This window comes from Protopterus annectens, chromosome 5.part1 (assembly GCF_019279795.1).
Source record: "Protopterus annectens isolate FY-2018-M chromosome 5.part1, PAN1.0, whole genome shotgun sequence".
Lineage (NCBI taxonomy): Eukaryota > Metazoa > Chordata > Ceratodontiformes > Protopteridae > Protopterus > Protopterus annectens.
In genome coordinates, this window is record NC_056736.1 from 37,053,315 (window position 1) to 37,074,653 (window position 21,339).

Here is a 21,339-nt window from a genome sequence, read left to right on the forward strand (position 1 = left end):
ATCCTAAATGTAATGGTAGATTCAGGAATAAATCTCTCTAATAGAAATCTTGAATTAACAAACCATATAACAAAAAGAGAAACCTTATGTCTACACTGAAATATGCCAGAAAGGAACTTACAAGTACTATTAGACAATGAAAGACAGAGTACACATTTTATATCCATTCATTTTGCACTTTTGCAGGCACATTTTCACCTTATTTCCAGTTTATTTGCATTTTTGACACACGTCTTTCCCTCTGTTTTTTTTTTCTTTTTACTGTTTTTTTTTTGTGCCTGTCAAGTCTGTTTTTCTTAATAAAAAATAGCTTCCAGAGTTTCAAAGTGGGCCTGTATAAAACATCCAGATCTCAGTTCCACCTACCATGGAATACAAAAGTATAACAGCAACCAGAATTTTTAAAGACGACGTAATTAAAAGCAGTGAATGCAAACACAGGTGTTAATCAAATACATTTTCTATTGAGATTCTAATAACATACATATTAGTTTTAAGCTGTCAAGCATTTAAATAAAAATAAAGTCAATGTATAACAGCAGTCACTTGTGTGTATTATAAAAATTCATCTGCTTAAGTGCAGTTACCGTAGACAGCAAACAAACTAAAATAGGTGCAAACTAGCAGAAGAATGACCAAGGTACTCCAAAAACACAGGTTTATTCAATGAATACAGTTGAGCGCTTTCATCTGTTACATGAACCAGACTTCATCAGAACAACTCCCTATGTTCTGCTGGTTTATACCTATTTTGCTTAAGCATAGTTGCTTGGAAACTACTAAGCTAACTAGAATATCTTTTTTAAATCAAGTGGCAGATATCAAACTTCTCAGTCTTCCAATTTTTATTATCTTCGACATGCTACTGCACCCTCACCTTAAACTTCATTTTTAATGCAGCAATGTCCAAAATACAGAAGGAGCACAGCAGGATACAAATAGCTCTCTCATAGGTAAAAACATAGAAAAAATGTAGAAGTAATATAATTACTTAATAGTATATGCACAACAGATAAAAACCCAGTTAAATAGAAATCTGGTACCCAAGGATCATAACAGACCTAAAAAGGGAGTAGTCACACATTAATCTCTTACCCTTCTGCAGCTATATTAAAAGAATAATGGAAGTATCAGTGTCAGATTATACAATTTTCTGATATATTTACCAATGGCAGCAGTTTTACTGATAAAGCATTATTCTTATGTTATATGAATAGATGTCTGATTTATTATGGGATTGTAGCATAATCCTTTTCCCTCATTGAGGTATTTCAAATTATAATTATCATGGAGGTCTGATAGCTGTTTCCAAGCTTTAATAGTAATGTCCACTATACCTGCAGTTGTGAAATGTAGCCAATGTATCATGGGCGCCTTGTAAAAGTAATCCCTATTGCTACAAGTCTTCTTTCTACTTAACAGCCCCACATATTGTAGAGATGACAGCAAAAGGGTAGGATGATAAATAACTATAACAGAGATAGTCAAGAGGTACTGTAAGGTCGGTGATATATAATTTCTTATCCTTAATATGATCTACTTTTACCATTATAATAATACTTCAATAATTGGATATATTCAAGTCAATATGGTAAGTTATGTATAAAGCCAATACAGACAACATTAGAATGAATAAAAAATATTATAACTGAATTCCTGTTCAAACAATTCTATCTCTAAATTAGTCTGAATGAGGCCAAGATTGACAATCATGGCCTTTTATTAGAGTATAAGCTATTTTTTCAAACAGTAAAAAGTTGTTCCTTAAGTAAATGTTTGCAAGTTCTATAATAAAAGTAGCAAATGTAGTATTATCATGGAAAAATGAATGGTTCAGTATTCCTTCATCATATCTAATATTTGTATGGAAAATGGAAATATGTGTTAATAAATACGTCTTTCTGTCAAGCATCTCTAGATTTTTTTCACAAAATGGTTAGAATCTATAATATATGAATTTAAATATAAACTATTTTTATAAAATAACCCTTAATTACTCTTCCAGCACAGCACTGATATTTTTAGGAAATAGGGCAAGCCAGCAGCATAAAAACTGTTGGTCTTTCCTGGCAGGTTAGCACGCCTACATCACATTATTCTACCCCGCTACTAACCCTGATGCTACATGTTAGGGTCCTCAACAGAAATTTGTTAACAGTAACACATAACAGGACACACACTCACGTACACTTCAGACATAACATACTCAAGCACACCAAAATGTCTATCCCGTTCCTTAGCCCTTAAGCTAACCCTAATGTGCAAACGCACACACACACAAATATACACACATACACTCTTAATCCCAATACAGAAACTTTCATTGCAAGAAATGATTCTGCATTATCAACCATTACTGCTTACCTAATGTTCAACTTTGCAAATTTCAGCTATTCAAGCACTTGACAAAGAGTGCAGTCTACCACTTCTGTTAAGGGAAAATCCTTCAACCAATGGAAAGTTTGACCAAATGTACTGAGCTCATACATATATATATATATATATATATATATATATATATATATATATATATATATATATATATGTATACACACACACACACACACACACACACACATATTTATTTTTTATTTTTATTTTACATTTGTTTAAAGGGTAGGTTCGTCTGGGCCAAGGACCCAATTTCACTGGATACCTTGGGAGAAAAGTTCCAAAAATAAATTTACAAATAACCATATACAATCGTAATATAACTGTATTTAAAACAGCAACATTCCAACGACAGTATTTTAACATAAACAGAGAAAAATTTACACCATATAGGTTTCTAGCGTATATAAGACAGTGGCATTATATATATATATATATATATATATATATATATATATATATATATATATATATATACACACACACACATATAGACACACACACACACACACACACATATATATATATATATATATATATATATATATATATATATATATATATATATATATATATATATATATATATATATATATATATATAGCTATCTCTCTCTCTCTCTAAATATATAAATATATATAAAAATATATAAACATATATATATATATATATATATATATATATATACACATACACACACACACACACACACACACACACACACACACACACACACACACACACACACACACACATTTTTAAATGTCAGATGATTGACAGCTTAACAAAAACTGAAACAAAATCAACAGTCCGGTGTGTAAGCCCTGATACATAACCTAATTTGCATTGTCCTAAATTAAATGCATCAACTCAGGTTGCACAATGCTGGGGAGAAAGCATGTTCAGCAGTCATGGGATTATATCAGTCTTGAGCTCAAAAAAAAAGTCAATCAGCTTTCCTGTCTGGGAAATGTAATAGACAGGAAAGCTATTGACTAAAATGGCAGTTGACTAATTTTGGGGTTAGCATGTATGCATATATATAAATTGATGTATAAATATAAGTTAAAGTTGTAAACCTCATTTACTTCAAAAAACTCAGAAAATGGAATCTCTCTTGATAATAGCAGTCACTGCAATGAAGTAGTCAGTACATGTACACTGAGACAATTACTCAAACCTTTGCAGTCCTCAAAAAAAAGGCAGTTGATGACCACAAACTTCTACATGTCCAAACCTAAAATGTCTCTTTATAAGCAGTATACATTCTCCACCTATTCTTCCTTGAAATGGAGAAGACAACATCCCTGTGAGTTAAAAAGTGGACACAGAAAGTTAGAACAAGTTCAAGTAGTTTCATAGTGTAAACTTTTTTGTGACTGACCATCGACTGCTCCCATGGCCTTGTACCGAAATTTCTCTGTATTCCCGGATATCACTATGACTCATGTTCTGTGCTGGTGGGGAGATTTTGGCATCATGTGGAATTGTTTTACTTCTGTTTAGGGAATTTTTCTACTATTCCTTGCTTAGTGCATATTTATGACATCAAAAGGGATGGTATGCGATGAACTCATGTCAAATATGCATGCAACTCAGTCAAAGCACTATCCCATTGTAAAGAGTTTTCTTTGCATCAGTGACCTGTATCAGAGATCAACCTCTGAGGTGTGCCTGAGTGTGTAAATTCACCCCCATGATGATCACTCCTAACCTTCCTTGCTGTGAAATCAAGTGCCTGAATCAATACTCAAACTTGAATCACCTGGGACATAGAGCTTTATGCATCTATGTCACTGCTGAGACTATTGTGTAAACTTTAATTAATATCCTACTTTTCTTCAGAAAGTTGTTGACTTTAAATATATTCATCATGTTAGCAAACATTTTAATCAAAGAGCGCTTGATGGAATATTGTGCTCTACTGTGGCTTAGTAAAATAAATTCTTAGCAACTGTTTTGCATTCCCTTGCTCTTGATTCACAACATTACAGTTCATTGTCATGAATTAGGATACTTCCAGTTTTTTTCTCAGAAATATTTTATTGAATTTAGCACAAAAGAAGCAAGGTAGTCTAAATTATAGCATCTAAAGTATGTGAAAAAATAAATATACTTTCATTTTGTCTCGGTGTTTGGCTTTGTCTTGAAATCTCTTATATAAATTGGTGTCTGACCATTGATTAGACACATAAATGTACACACATACAGACACACACACACACACACACACACACATGCACACATGCAAACATGCACATACATTCACAGTAACTGTTTAAAATCTCAGAACTTGCATTGCCAACTTCCAAGATACGGAGACCAAATGACCATAATTCTGGACTTACATTTACTAAGTCTGAGATGGAAATTTCTTGCAATATTCCCTTTTCTGCACAGTATGGAAATTTTGGAGTTGATCTATGAGGAAATGAAAACATAGTGATCATTTTAGAATGAATCTTAAATAACTGAAAACTGGAGAAACTAAAACTAATGTTCTACCCCCCTACACCCCTACTAATTATATATACCAGATCCAAGATTGCACGACAGCTTAGTAAGGGCAAATTCCCTTACCCCAGTCCCCTCTGCAATGTAATCTGATACAAAAAAGCTGCCTGCACAAACACCATTAAAAAGACCATTCACTCATATGAGCATTCACTTTTTTTCCATGACTAAAAAGAATTTGCTTATAAGAGTGCTGAGTCTTGCAGATTGTATATTTATGAATAGGTATTTATTTGGAGTACTTTGGGATGGTTGCCCCCAACACATTAAAGGTCTAGGAGGCCTGCAAATATCCAAGTTTATAGGAAAAGATCAATACACTCTTCTGTATTGTCTTTCTTTTTGGTGTCTCCGAACTCAGTAATGTGAGTTTTAACATTACAGTAGGGAACTACACAAGCATGCACAATCACACATAACATTTTATTTGTTTATTACATTTGTTTACTGGGTAGTGTCTGACTGGGCCAGAAGCCTGTTTTCAGTGGAGGCCCAGGGAAAAAACTGCACATGCAGTAACAAAGCTTAGAATGACAATAGTTATTATAATACAGTTGTTAGAACAGAATACAATCAACAGTGTGCACAGAATACAATCAACAGTGTGCACACGTATACAGAGTGTCAAGTAAAAGCCATTGTAAACTTATACAGAATACTAATTATAAAGACTGTGTGCATGGAATAAATTCTGAATAAAGTATATAAAATATTTAAAAGTGCAGTCTTCCATGATAAAGGAACAGAACTTTATTTATTAGAACTTTTTTATATATAATTGTATGGCATGAACATGGGTTTCTATAATCAAATACCAAGTGCTGAGTACATTTCACCAATGACTCCAGACTCTAAAGGTTCAGCAGAGTGAGGTACTTCTCCTTGACTACTGGGCCATTCCATGGGGACATTACCACTGTCCTTAGCCAACTGCAGTGCTTGCCTGTACCAGATAACTCATTCTTCTTCCACTTAGCTGTATTGTGTATCACACACAAATGCATCAATGGCCAGTGGATATTGAGGGAAGAAAACCCAGAGAGCAGCTACTGGCAGGAATATTTTGCAGTGCATTACCACTCTTCATAAGTTTATAGGTTCATAGGTAGGTGCTAGGCTATTGGCCTTAGGGCCTATATAAGCCTAGCCAAATAGGTACTCTGGCTTTTGCCATCCAAGAAAATTATTTTCCTGTGCCCTTGTCAGGCAGAGCCACAGAGATGGTCCCTGGGGTGAATTTCCTATTTCCCATCCAATCATCAATATTTTTCTTGAAGAGTGCTAATGAGGAGCTTTGTTTGATATAGATAGGTAGTTTGTTCCAGAGTACGGGAAGTCTCTGAGACAGGAATCTATCCCTCCAGCATGTTCTGTTTATTGTGGTGACAAGGTTTAGGTCCCTAGAACGTGTAGCTCGGAGGTATTGGGATTTCTTTAAATTGAACATGTCCAACAGCTCTGGGTTTGACATAGCTTTCTATGTTAGGCAGAGATCGCCTCTGAGTAGGAGATATGTGACGGAGTAAAGCTGGAGTTTTTGGAGACGGTTTGTGTAGGACATCTGTTTGAGGCTAGTAATCCTCTTTGTGAGGTATTTCTGTGGCCTTTACAGTTGTTGTAGATATCTTGTGAGGTACATACCAAAAGGGGCATTGTACTCTATAATGAGTCTAATGAGTGATGAGTAGAGGGGAACAATGACCTCTTTTTTCCAGGATGAGAAACCTTTTGTGATGAGGTGTGCCACGTAGAAGGATTTCCTGACTACTGTAGCAATGTGATTATCAAAAAAGCGACTACTGTCCACCTGTGTCCCAAGGTCTCTTTTTACATTTTCGGTGTTAAGTACACTACCAATTATGTGGTAGCTCATGAGTACAGAGTTTTTACCAAAGGGGATAACAATGCACTTTTTGGCATTGAGCTTGAGGCCATGGCTTTGACACTAGGCATCTGTCTCAGTGAGGCCTTTTTGTAGGATGTCCACATCATTCAGAGTTTCAATTATGGCTTCTAGTTTGCAGTCATCTGCGAACTTCATTAGCAAAGACCTTCTGTGTTAGCCTATACTTCAGAAAATCAGATCCCAAACAGGAGAGGACCCAGGACTGAACCCTGTGGTACTCCACTTGTCACTGGTCAGGAGTCGGATTTGGAGTCTTCTACTTTCACAATGTGGGTTCTGTCACTGAGCCAGTTGGCAACCAATCTTGTGACATAGGGATTTACACCTAGTTTAGTGAGTTTATCTATAATTCCAGAGTGGGGGATGGTCTCAAAAGCTTTGGTGAGAGCTAGATAGGCTGTGTGAACCACCTTACACTCATTTACGGCTTTGGTGACTGCTTCAAAGAAGTCTATCAGGTTTAGGAGACATGATCTGCCTTTTACAAACCCAAACTGGGTGGGGTCCAGACTTTGGAGATTATCAATGTTTGTTTATAAGTTCCATGATGATACATTCCATGGCCTTTCAGACCAGGCTAGCTAAGGTGAATTGCAATGGCCTAAGACCTGGAACTTTGCAAGTGCATGCCTTGTCACAACCCAGTACTCAGCAAATGAAAGCTGCAGCAAAGTCAGCATTAAGGAAATATGTGTGCACCATACAGATACATTCCATTATTATCAGATGTCTTGAAAATCTCTTATATAGAAGCAGTATTCCATTTTATTTATTTATGTTTTTTTGGCAATATAAAAATCTGCACTGAAAATGAGTAAAATTTGTTTTCTTATTGCTTACAGAAAACACAAGTGAAATCATTTAAATATTACCCTAGGTCACTTTAAAAAATTAAGATGGAGGACTTCAAACCCTGCATCTTTTATAGTGAAAACAGCTCCTTAATTAAACAGTCCTTTGCTCTTTTACATAAAATGAAGACTTCTTGAAGTGCTCCCTCTTGCATCCTGATGAAAATAATGAATCAGAAGTATGGAACTGTGATATTTGCATTATTAACTGACCGTAATGGTCCATGAGTTATGAAGGACAGAGCATGTATAAAAGGCAAAATCCGAAACATTCTGTAAAATCCAGGCAAGCTGAAATGGACTGGGGTATGTTCATGTGGGAGATACGGGGGGTGACATACTTCTAAACATGCATAGTGACACCTTTCAGATAAAGCTGGGAGGGCAACTAGATAACACCAGGGAGAAATGTTAAATATTACTCTGACTAACTTAAAATGTCAATACAGCTACAAGTCTAATGCCACAATGTATTTTCTGAACACTAATAAGAATGAAACTCTAATCTATCAGCATTATTGATTGACTATAAACATTTGTGATTTATGAGTGGAGGAGAAATAATAAGAGGCTACAGCAGGTATGTTCTGTAAAATAAGGGGCAGGTAAGAGGTATGGTGTGTGTGTGTGTGTGTGTGTGTGTGTGTGTGTGTGTGTGTGTGTGTGTGTGTGTGTGTGTGTGTGTGTGTGTGTGTGTGTGTGTCTGCACATGTGTGTGTATTTGTGTTTGTCTGAATGCTTGCATGAGTGTGGGAGAATGAATGAGAGAAGTGTCTGTGCCAATGCATGGGCTTCTGGTTGACCATGGGATGCATGGGCCACCAGTGGTGCTTATTAAAGGACAGTACTGATTAACACTAATGGTAACAACTATGGAATTCAGACATGCAGATTAGCTTATGATTAAGTCTTTCCCCACTGCAGGTAATGTTTCTCAGAAACACATTTCCCATTACCCCAGAAGCAGCTCATTTTGTCCACAGTTCTTACCATTTATGATCTGGTTCTGTATGAATTCCAGGAAATGCTTACTGGACAAAAGTGTTCTTTTTTCAGGGGCCAGGTGAGAGTAGTCTCTAGTTACGTGACTTGTCCACAGTTATACAGATTACAACTGGAAATTCATTTAATTAAACCCAGGATTACAAGGCTGAGCTCTTAAACAGCTTGGATTCTTTACCCTATGAGGTAACCTGCCAGACTTAGCTTCTAGTGTTCCAAGTTCCCACTCACGCAACAAAGGGGTCAGTTACATCCTTTCTCTCTGTTTAGTTGTTCTCTGTATTTTTTATCTTAATTCTACTAACTCGGTGATGACAGACAGTGAACTGATAAAATAACTTCTGTAAGTGAAACAGATCATTGAATGCAGTGCAGGTAAACTTCTTTGTCATTACTGCATTTTAGGAAGACTAATTGTTCATTTAGCAAAGCTAGATATATTGCATATTAAGAAAGGTAGTGAATTGAATTATGTAAATCCTCATATGCATTCCATGGGAATAATGTATGGTCCCATGGTCATGACATGGAAATGTCTGCGCTACAAAGAGCTGAAGGTAAAAGACTGATCTGCGGTTTCTTGAAAATATATCACTTCTAGAAAGGGATTCAGCAATATTATTTCAAAATGAAAAAAAAAAAAAAAACTCTCTTCATAGTGTCCCTTTGAATGCATTCCATGGATACCACAGTTCGAAGAGAACATGGATGGACAGAATGTCTTGTAGCATAAGAGTTTTCTTTCAGAGAAATTGTTGTACTCAAGTGTATTTTTTCCAGGGAAGTGATTGTGGTCTCAGTGGGGGCATAATTAAGTTGAGGATTTTTTTTTGTCATTTTTTGTATGCATTACTTTCTACACAAATCCTTTTTGTGTCAGTAATTGCAGTTCAGAATCTGTCTTCTGCTTGAAGTCAAGTTTTGGGTTCTCTGAGCAAGATTATTAAAGTAATTCATTTTGTAGCACCATTTACATTCAGTTTGATCTGTTTAATATAAACGTCATAGATATTTGACCATATGCTTAAGTAGTTGTTTCTATTTACTTATAAAAATGTGCTTGTTGCTCCCCTAGTACAATATTCTAGGTTTGAGGGAAGCAGCTTTGATTACTGCCCAGGGCAACAATTTTCTAAAACTAGCCTCGGTCATTAAGTTAATATTTATAATGACTGTTATCATTAGTTGGTCATACAGCTCAAAGGTTATAATGAGCAAAATAGGGTCACCATTATTCTGTCAGTTTATGTTGAAGAATCAGCACTAGACTGCAGTGGAGTCAAAAAAGGTTAGTAGAGGAAACCCATATAATAAGAAACCTCAATGTGCTTCACCCTTACCTACTCAAAGAACAATGATACATCCCTTTAACTGAGAAATGTAAACTACTACCTGGATTTATAGAAAACAGCCTATGAGTTGCTTATTAAAGAATCTGCCTAGTCATTATTTTACATATCCTAATAACGCAGATATTAACCTCCAAGTGCAAAACCCCAACAACTCTCCAGATAAAAGTATGTGAAACACCATGCCTTCTCTGGTATATTTAAGCAATAACCCACACCTGGGTGTGGGTAATGCTGGATTTACCCACAGTTGGTGTGGTTTGGTCATGAGAGAGAAGCCCGAGTGGACAAACAAAGACAACTGTGGGTAAATCCAGCATTACCTACACCCAGAAGTGGGTTATTGCTATTATACAATGACATTATTTAAGAAAAAAAATACTTACTTTTCTTAAATAATGCCATTGTATAATGCCTCTGTGCTGCCCTTCCGCAGCTGTCTGGTATTCTGCGGCAGTTCTGATGTACTGTGCATGTGTATGCTTATGCAGTACATCAGAGCTGTGTGTGGAAGCAACGGAGAAAGGAAGATCTCCGTTGCTTTTTAAAAGGTGTCTCGCTCTGTTAAACAAGTTTAACATAGCGAGATAGCTTTAAAAAAAGCAATGGAGAAAGGAAGATCCTTGTTGCTTTTTTTTTAAGATATCTCACTATGTTAAACTCGTTTAACATGGCGAGATTACAGCAATGGAGCTCTTCCATTCTCCGTTGCTACCAAAAGCACAAAAAAATGAAGACTTATACTAATGGAAAAAGTCCGGGCGTACGGACCTTTTCCATTAGTATAAGTTGGATTCACAATGGGCATGCTGACCAATCAGCGTGCACATTTTGGAATATTAATGGGGGGTGTCATTGTATAATTTAATCTATTCAAAACAAAACTGCTCTTATGAGTCAACCCGTTGTCACAGTAGGAGTGACATGACTGTTAACAATAAGCAACTCATAACAGTACATTCCCACAATGAACAGAGAATAAATTTAACTACAGTACTAATAAGAGAATGTGCTAATAAAAATAAACAAAAAAAAAAAAACATTTTGTACAGCTTGACATGAAACTAAAATAAATATTGCTTAATTCTTTATGTTTTTTAAATGCAGTTTCATCTGATACAGAAGATTCACTTTTTTAAGCCAGGACAGATTCTGACAGAGTAATTTAATCCATCGTTTATCCAAAATCCTATTATTAGCTTATGGATAATGCTGCTTTAAGCTGACCACGGGTAACTATGCACTTGGAGGAAAAGGACTACAAAAATATCTCTTGGCATAAGTAGCACACTGAACTAATGGTTTCTTAAATCCTCTGCAGAGCAAAGCTAACTGCAACTCGATCACTGTCACAACTTCTGTCACAGGGCTGTGTGTTGTCCTTACTTGGGTCATTAAAATTAAAACTAATTTATTAAGCAATTCATAGCAAAGGCACTGTGAAATCTACAACTGAGCCACACATTTATAAAACTCTATCACTGGAAAAGGTTGTGCAAATATTTACAATGATTAGTCTGATTGCCTTTAATGTGTATCTTAACTCATAAAGCTAGACAGGTGGTCATTTATTTCCTTACACTTGGGTTCAGTCTACAGATGATAAAAACTAAATATAGACCCTCTGATAGATTGCATTACAAATGCATTCTCTTTCTCTTTGACAGGCTACATGAGTTTAGGCAAACCAGAGGCCCTTGTTGAGAGCTTGCCCTTGTTAGACTTTGCCTCCAGAACATGCACTGTTGCATCTTGGGAAATATAAAAGAAAATACCAGTTGCAAGGGCAGAAGCAATCTTAATAACGGGTTAGAAGTGTTAGCCTTTGGGAGATGAGATACAAAGTAAATGAGCTCAAGTGCAATGCTGATATGAATGCACTCAGCAGATAGCTATAGGCTTTAGCTGAGCAGAGTTATAATAAAATTATGACTTTCTTACCTTAGTAGCTAGTATAAACTTTATGAATGAAGTTGCACTTTATAGAGTCTTGAAATCTGTTTTCAATTTATCCTTTAGAATACCACTCTCTGTAGCTGTGTATTAAGATGTCACATTATTTAATCAGATTTTTGAAGACTCACTGGTATAAAAATGCATTTTATTGAACAGAAAGAAAAAGAAAAATGCTTGTGCAATTGCTTTCAAATTGAACTTTATTTGATTAGCACTATTGTGGGCAGATTTATTGAGATGGTAGAATGAATGCTTATACCTTGCATTTTCAGGATAGAAGGGCTTTTATTTTACAAGGGATAAACATCTTATTATCTTATTTTTTTACTAGTACTAATGCTGGTAACATCAGCAGTGTGATAAGTGGCTGTGGATATGTATGCAGATAAAAACTCCCAGATCAGACTGTCATACTTATGTACCCTCCCTCCAACACACAAACACATACACACTGCACATTTACTCACACAGATATATAAGGTCAAGTTCCCAATAGCTTTGCTAGAATTGAAGTTTATTTGCTGAAAAGGGGTTCATTTTTGGCCAACAAGTAGCATATATACACTTGCTTGTAAACAGAGAAATGTCTCAAGGTAAACATGAATGTAAGACTGCAAAATCAATTCATCTATTTGCTGGTTTTGTGTCTAGCAAGCCTGACAGTTTCTATGGATGTGTCATCAGCATATGAACATTCATACATAGATGATACAATATCTTTCGCTCTCTGTATATAGAATATATATATATATATATATATATATATATATATATATATATATATATATATATATATATATATATACACACACACACACACACACACATACATATATGCATATACACATATATTAATGGGTCCACTTCTGAATCGCTAAATACTGAGTATTTCATGACCAGAATGTTGAAATTTCAGTTATTTACAACTGCACTTTAACGGATCTGGTTTATCGAATCTGCTGTAGTTGCAGTGCAGTGCGTGTTTTTTGGTGTACTATCTCTTTAAGGTGTAGTTTGGTCTGGGATTTGTAAGTGGCGGCCGATGTGTACCTATTTGTAGAGATTCAGGTAGGTGTATACTTTTTCAGGGTTTTTGGTAGGAATTTGTTAATTTTTATTTTTGGGGGGAGTTATAGAAGTAGGTTGAGGTAGGGCACATAGAAGTAATTTTTTTTTTTATATTAGTCTGACCTTGGAGTTGGTATATATATATATATATATATATATATATATATATATATATATATATATATATATATATATATATATATATAGTGAGGGTGTGGGGTATATATATATATATATATATATATATATATATATATATATATATATATGTATATAGAGGTAGTGAGGGTGTGGGGGGTGCAGCCTACACATGGGGGTAGAGGGGGTTGCCCTGTCTTAGTGTTATTTCTGTTGGGCTTTGTACTTTTGTTTGGGAGAGGGTTGGATGTTTAGTTGTAGTTTGCTTTTCTCATTATTTCATGTTGTCTGTATTTTGTATTTTCATGTTTTTGGCCATTCGGTGTTCTGGTCTGAAAATACTGAAATTTGATGTTTCAGTATTTTGAGATTTAGAAGTTCATCCATATATACAGGTAAGTGTGTGGGTGTGTGTGTGTGTGTGTGTGTGTGTGTGTGTGTGTGTGTGTGTGTGTGTGTGTGTGTGTGTGTGTGTGTGTGTGTGTGTGTGTGTGTGTGTATGTGCCCGACATCATCATCATCATCATCAATCCTCTTTTTTCCAAATTTCTACACAGGGTAGGAGGTGCCATGTTAACTGTCGCCATCTCTCTCAATTCAATGTCACACTCCTGCCTTCTTCAATACTCATGCCTGACTGTCACAGGTCTTATCTCACACAGTCCATCTACCTCTTTGCTGGACACCTCCATTTACTATTGCCTTCTTCCTGCCTATTCCAAATGGTCTTCACCAGATTGTCTTTTCCTTTTCTGGACATGTGTCGAACCACTGTTCTCTTTGATTTTTTTCTGCAATTGGAGCTATGTTGGCATCTGCTCTTATGTCCTCATTTCTTCATCTCTCCTACAGTGTGTATCCTGCCACCCTTCTCAAGCACTTAATTTCCATCACTTCTAACTTCCTCAGCCGCTCTGCCATAACTGTCCAAGTTTCTGTACCATACAGTGTACTGACCACACCACTGTTTTGTACACTTTACTTTTCAGCTTCTTTGGTATTCTTCTGTCATACATTATACCTGAAGCTTTATGCCAGTTGTCTTAAGCCCCTCTGATTCTAGCTTCATCCACTTCATTCAGAGTCCCCTTCTCCTTATCCACCCCTCCCAGATACTTTAAACAGTTAACCTGTTCCACTATCTTCTCTTCTATCTCAACTCTCAGCTTCTTCTGATTTCTACAGTTTGTTGCCATTACCCACTCGTTTATCTGTACTCAGTTTCATCCCATGTACCTACAGCTTTGCATCCATTCCTCTAACTTTAGCTGAAGTTCTTGCTCAGAGTCTGCCTGTAATGGCACATTGTCTGCATACAGCCACTTTGTTAATTCCCCCTCACACTTGTTTGCTAATGTAATCCTTCACCAGTATGAACAGCAGTGAGTACAGAGCTAAACCCTGATGCACCCGCCCTGCCACTGGGAACCCCTCTATGAGACTGAACACTGTTCATACTTGAGTCAATGATTCTTTGTACATAGCCTGCACTAAGTCTACCAATGTTTCTAGGACTTTGAGCTACCATAGGACAGCCCAAATCAGCTTTCTTTTGACCTTGTCATATGCATTCTCCAAGTAGGCCTAGGTATACTACCCACAGGTACCTCCCAAAGCACAACTGGGGATATCATGGGGATCTCACAGGCATCAGCATCCAGAGTATTCCACCAGTTCCTGGATGCCATGGCAGCACATGCCAGGAAGCACGTATATTTCTTCAACACACGTGAGGTGTTGACCAGCAATATGCGTCTCTTCCACCAAATTGCAGAATACCCTGGGGTAGTGGGTGCTATAGACTGCACACACATATGCATCAAAGCACCACCTGGTGAGCAGAGTAGGGCCTACATCAACCGTGGGGGCATCCCCTCCATCAACTGCCAGATCATATGTGATGCCCAGGGCATTATAATGAATGTGTGTGCTGGCTGCCCAGGAAGCTATGACAATTCACGCATATGGCATCTGATATAGCTGTACCACAGATTTGCCAATGTGGACATCCCCTACTGCCACCTAGTGGGGGATGCTGGGTACCCACTGGAGCTGTGGCTGATGACACCCGTCAGAAATGCACACACACCTAAGCAACAACACCATATTGAGGCACATACATAGGCCAGACATATAATAGAGCATGTGTTTGGGATGCTGAGGTCACGGTTCCAGTGTCTGGACACATCCGGTGGAGCCTTTCAGTATTCACCAGCTACATGTACCCAAATTGTTATGGTATGTGCTATGGTACACAATATGATACTGTGGAAACAGCTGCAGCAGGAACAGCATGGGCAGGGCCACACAGCCCCCCACCAATGCTAAGGTGTGTATAGGCACAGAGTGACTCAGAGGAAGAACAAACTGAGCCTGCCCCTGTAGGCAGAAGGAGGTGTGCCCGGTATGACCTGGCCTTGGCAAAGAGGCAACGCATAGCATATGCACTGACACAGTAGGGACCCAGGAAATGACACCTCTCTCTGACTCGCATAGACAACAAAAGGGATGCCAAACATGACACTACCTGTGATCAACCATGTATAGGGAGGTCTGATGAAGCTAAAACTTGTTTAATGAAAGCGCTCACATTTTATTTGTTTTTCTTGTGGATTTTTATCATTAAATACACCTTTGCTTTATCATCACCTGAGTGATTTGTGCCTTTGAAACTCTGCCTGCCAGCATTTTTATTTATTTAGTTTGTTTTGCTGCTTTTGTTTTTTTATGGATAGGGAGTGCACTATGCGCATCCAACATAGGCAGCCCTCCAACACCATCCTCAAGTCTGGCACACCCTCAAGGTAAGTCAATCAACCTACCAATTGCCAAATGATGTAGAATGTGTTGTTACCTGTAGCAATGGTATGGATGTGAGCATGCAAGGGGATTGGGTGGGCAAATGTTATTGCAGCAGACAGTAGACACCCATACTGGCACCATGACATCTGTAACACATACTGCAGTCACCATAGTAGCCAGTATTGCACAGAGTGAAAAACAGGAAATGGACTGAGTGACATGTGTGTCCATAAGACCCACACATGCCAGTCAGAAAGGTGCACATACCCAACAACAGTTTCAGCCAGCAGGACAGGTGTAGACAAACACAAACAAATGCTGTACTATGGCCTCTGAATGAGCCCTATGGGTAACCCCTCCCCCAGGCCTACACAAACAAACTACAGCAGGCCAGGCAGTTGGATGTATGTTGTGAAGGCTAGGAAGTCAGAAACTAATATGTAGGTAATTAAAGCTAAGATCTGTAGTACACTGGTATGCCTCTAGCCAGCACAATAGGTAAGACTACAGACTGAAATGGAGTACCTGACATACCAGTACAGTCCTAGCAAATGTGTACAAGTGTCATGTGTGCCCCCCCGCCATCCTATGTACACTTATAGTAACAGTCAGGTGTGCCCCCCCCCACTCCTGTGTAGAAATGTAGAAACAGTCAGGTGTCTCCCTCCCCCACTATGCAGAAATGTAGCAACAGACAATGCCAACAGACCGATGGATACCCTGCAGATACAGCATGCTACCTATCGTGTATAACACAAAGGTCAGCACTGCAGTACAAGCTACCTAGACTTGATCCCCACATGCAAGACAGATGGCCATTCTGGGCATGCTCACACACTTAGAGGAATGAAGGCGATGTCAGTCAACAACATACTGAAAGGTCATACTGGGCATGCTCACACACTTTAACACATACATGAAGGCCATGTTTGCAAGCACCAGTGAACCAGACATATCTGGCAGTCACAGTTCTTAGTGCAGACACATGTCAGTATGCACCACTCCTGCCTCTCATACACAGTGGATAGGAATACAGACACATATGTAGGGACAACACACTATAATAATCCAAAGGTAGATGGACATAGATGTGTGGAAAAGGGTGACTGTCACAGGGAGCCATCCAGGCCTGTGCCACCCAGCACACAGCCAAAGGGCCCCAAACACGTGAGGTGCAGATGTCACTCACTACAGCTACTAGCCACCAGTATCTTTCAGCATGACAGACTATGTGGTACACGTGCCAGCTGTGCAACATGACTGTACAAGGAAGTAGTCTGTATACACTTACCTGTGATATATGACCCCATGTGTGCCCGCATGTGGCATGCCAACCCCTACATGAATGTGTTATACACCACCCTCCCCATAGCAGTCTTATGGCAAGCCTGCTGAGATCATCCAATGTGTAATACACCTTTGGGAGAGCTGTAGCTCGGTAATCTCCATGGTGCACCCCATAACTGTGTACTGCTGTAATGCTAAACTAGTTAGGTAGTAGTTATAACCCCAGACTTGGCAATTGTGTGAGTGTGAGTGTGTCTGACTGTGGAGGGAGAAATGCCTTTTTAGGCTACTCACACTCCGTACAATTCATATACTCAATTTTGGCAAGGCTGCTGATGTCACTCACCTAGAAATACACCTCTGGGAAAGTCATAGCCCAGTAATCTCTGTAGCATGTCCTGTAACTGCTGTAGTGTGATAAAGTAGTTAGGGAGCTGTTCTAACCCCAGACCTGGCAACTCTGTGCGTGCGTGTGTCTGAGTGAGTAGATAGAAATGCTTTTTAGGCTACTCACACCCCATACAATTCATATACTCAACTTTGGCAAGGCTGCTGATATCACTCACCTAGAAATACACCTTTGGGGAAATTATAGCCCAGTCATCTCCGTAGTGCATCCTGTGACTGCGTACTGCTGTAGTGTTATGAAGTAGTTAGGTATGTGTTCTAACCCCAGACTTGACAACTGTGAATGTGTGTGTGACTGACTGAGTAGAGAGCAATACGTTTTAGGCTACTCACACTCCCTACAACTTGTATACTCAACTTTGGCAAGGCTGCTGATGTCACTCACCTAGAAATACACCTCTGGGAAGATTATAGGCCAGTAATATCTGTAGTGCATCCTATAACTGCGTATTGCTGTAGTGTGATAAAGTAGTTAGGTAGGTGTTCTAACCCCAGACTTGGCCACTGTGAATGTGTGTGTGTCTGACTGAGTAGAGAGCAATGCTTTTTAGGCTACTCACACTCTGTACACATCATATACTCATCTTTGGCAAGGCTGCTGATGTCACTCACCTAGACATACACCTCTGGGAAGGGTGTAGCCCAGTAATCTCTGTAGGGTGTCCTGTAACTGTGTACTGCTGTAGTGTGATAATGTAGTAAGGTAAATGTTCCAACTCCTGACCTGGCAACTGTGTGTGTGAATCTCTGTGTCTCTGTCTGTCTTTGACTGAATAGAGAACAATGCTTTTTAGTGTACTCGCACTCCTTAAAATTCATATACTCAACTTTGGCAAGGCTGCTGAAGTCACCCACCTAGAAATACACCTCTTGGAAGGTTGCAGCTCAGTAACCTCTGTAGCACGTCCTGTAACGGCGTACAGCTGTAGTGTGATTTAGAACTGTAGTAGGGTTCCATCTCCACCCATGGCAGTTCTGGATGTTTTGTGTGTATTCCAATGTCTGTGTATGGAGGAATGCATTATAGGCTACTCACTCGCAGTACATTTCAAATGCCCCACTTTGGCAATCCTGCTGATGTCATTCATTGTGAAATACAACTTTGTGGAAAAAGGTCAGTAGTAATCCCTGTGGTGTGACCTATAGCTGCTACATGCTGTAGCCTGATATAGGCCTTGGTTAGGGGTTCAATACCCACACATGTCGGTTATGGATGTTTTGTGTGTGTCTCACTGTCTGTGTAGAGAGCAATGCATTTTAGGCTAGTCATCTGCAGTACAGTTGAAATAGCCTTCATTGGTAATCCTGCTGATATCATTCAATGTGAAATACACCTTTGGGGAAAAAGTATGTCAGTAATGTATGTGGCACATACAATAACTGCATCGTGCTATAGTGTAATAAACTGGTTAGGTAGGGGTTCAACTCCCAGACATGACAGGTGTGTGTGTGCTTATAACTCGTATCCTGTATATAGGTGAGTGTGTGACACCTGTGGGCAATGTGGCGGGGGATTTGCTTATTTCTTTTATGGTGGCTCTACTATATATCACAATGTCAACCATACAGGGATAACAGATGTAAATTAGCTGAAAGGCTGGGGTGCAAAGTCATACACATACATGTGACATTAAGGCCAGCCAAGTATTTGGCTGTGGGGGGGATGCCTATTCGTACAAGACATATAGTGTGTGGGGCTTCTGGCCCCATTAATGGTGCATGTGGACATATGTGTATTTGTTAATCTGCCATTGCTATCTACAGATGTATGGCCATATATACCTATATAGATTTATATATCTGCTAATATATATACATAAACTATGTCCGTATACACCTACATAGATATATATCTGGCATACATATGTAACATGCTGTGTATATGTAGACATATAGGTGTAGACACATATATGTGTTGATTTGGGCATATGTATGTATATATGTGCATATATATTGATATACATGTATATAGTTTTAGAAATTAATATATATATATATATATATATATATATATATATATATATATATATACATATCTAGATATGTTGTATCTGTTTAGATATTAATATATGTACACATACATACATCTTGATGTTGGTATACATTCTCTGTACTGTTGCATGACTGGACTGGATGATATGTTTCTGAAAACATCAAATCGTTTGGTATCTGTCATGGCTTAGTGGCAAATCACTTTGTCTATGGTGTGCAGGGTTCTTGGTTTGAGCCTTGCAAGAGCTGTTTATTTTGTTGCTGGGCATGGTCCATTGGATACACAGTGATTAAGACACTTTAAAGCAGTTGTAAGCAGGTTTGCGTGGAGCTAAGCAATGCCTACGCAGGTTAAGCAATTCAGCAGCTAATTGAGTATAAGAAAATTTAACCAGACTTTAGCAGTGCTTGCCTCCATGCAAACCTACATACAACTGCTTTAAAGTGCTTTAATCACTCTGTATCCATCGGCCCTTGTTCTGCCTTGCAACAAACTAAACAACCTCTGCTAGGCACGAACCCAGAACCATGCACACCATAGCCCAAGTGATTTACTTCTAAGCCATCTCAGATATACATAACTCTGCTGTATTCACAAACATATTATCCATCCCAGTCATTCAACAGTACAGAGAAATTATTCCAACATGTAGATGTATGCGTGTGTGAAAATATATTAATGTCTAAACAGATACAACATATTGATATATGTAGATATATATATATATATATATATATATATATATATATATATATATATATATATATATATATATATATATATATATATATATATATATATATACATATATATATACATACACACACACACACACACACACACACACACACACACACACACACACACACACACACACACACACACACACACACACACATATATATGTAAGTGGATCTTTATATCTATATAGGTATATACAGACACAGATCTGTAGATAAAGTGAGAACATAGCAGAAACATATATATCCACATGCACCATTAATGGGGTTGACAGGCACAAACAACATACATCATGCATGAATAGGTACCCCCCCACAGTCAAACCCATCTGCCCTGCAATACACTACCATCTGTTGCAGATCCCATAACCAGGACCTTACATGGCAAGAGCACAAGTTGTTAACAGTACACCATCCCACCTGTTTGATGTCAGGCTGGTATCAGTAACATATCATGCAGTACAGTCAGGCTCATAATGACTCCCATTTTGCAGTCATCTGTTACCTTTGTTAGCCAGAGTCCCATACTGTTGGCCTGTACTTCAGAGATGTAGATGCCAAACAACAGTGGTCCCAGGACTGAACCCTGAGGTACTCCACTTGTCACTTGTCTGGGGATGGATTTGGACTCAGTTACACCTACAGTCTGGGTTCTGTCAGTAAGTCATCTGGCAAACCATTGAGTGGCATAGGGATGTATGGCTGGATTAGTATGTTAATCTATGTTTCCAGACTGGAGGATGGTGTTGAAGGGCTTGTCAAGGTCCACATAGGCTTTATGGATTGCCTTACCCTCTTCAACAGCTATGCAGACTGAGTCAAAGCAGTCATTCAGGTTTCAGAAGACAAGACTGGCCCTCCATGAGCCTAATCTGTGTGTGGGTTCCAGTGTTTGAGGGTTGCCAATGTCTGCTTTCAAAACATCCCTGATAAT